The sequence below is a fragment of the Octodon degus genome, unplaced genomic scaffold (assembly GCF_000260255.1).
Source record: "Octodon degus isolate 3935 unplaced genomic scaffold, OctDeg1.0 scaffold00024, whole genome shotgun sequence".
NCBI classification, from domain to species: Eukaryota; Metazoa; Chordata; class Mammalia; order Rodentia; family Octodontidae; genus Octodon; species Octodon degus.
Window position 1 is genome coordinate 12,366,820 of NW_004524600.1, and position 1,023 is coordinate 12,367,842.

Here is a 1,023-nt window from a genome sequence, read left to right on the forward strand (position 1 = left end):
TATTGGGTACAAGGTCTCACTGTGCAGCTCAGACTCCTAGTGATCCTCCTGTCTCAGCCTCCCCAGGGCTGGGGTTACAAGTGTGCTCCACCATGCCTGGTTTTGGTGACTCACACGGTAGCGAGGCCTGTGGTATGGGGGATCGAACCTGGGTCCTTGCACTTGCCAGGCAGGCGCTTAGACCACAGAGCTATCTCCTCAGCCTGGTTTGGACACATTTTAAGTGGAAAAAGTAGGTGATAAAATATCACACATGGTTGGATGCAGAGGCACAGGGCTACCAGCTCAGCCCCTTGGGAGGCCAAGGCAAGAGGCACGCTTGGGCCTAGATGTTCTAGGGCAGCCTCAGCAACACAGGGAGACCCTATCTCAAAACAAAACAATAGTCCTTCCTCCCGAAGCACCTGCACTCTTATTTTTTTTACTGTGTACTTTTAAAATTCTGTTGGGAGGCTGAGGCAAGAGGATTTCTGAAAGTTTGGGGCCAGCCTCATTTATAGTGAGTTCAATTAGCCTGAACTATATGGCAAGACCCTATCTCAAAAAAAATAAATAAATAAATAAAGCTTCCGGTCTGCGGGCGTCTGCGGGCCCCACATGTGCTTGGGCTGGGCTGAGTGCCTGAGAGTCGTTGCTCCCGGCCGGGAGCTTGCGGGGTCTGGGGCACGGGGTCCTCGGTGGCCTCTGGGATAGCACCATGCCTAAGGCACCAAAAGGAAAAAGCTCAGGACGAGAAAAAAAAATTGTCCATCCATACAGTAGAAAAGCAGGTCAGATTACAAGAGAGGCCCACAAACAAGAAAAGAAGGAAAATTTTTTGACAGATTTCTAAAACTTGCTTTGGGAATTTGCTAACATACATACAAATTTTCTTCCAAGATTGAAGAATGAAAAGGCCTTACGTCTCAACCTCATTGGTGAAAAACTGCAGTGGTTTCAAAATCAGCTGGATCCCCAAAAACTGAGATACTCAAATAAGGATGCTTGTGAATTAGTTGAAAGGTACTTAAATCGGTTCAGCAG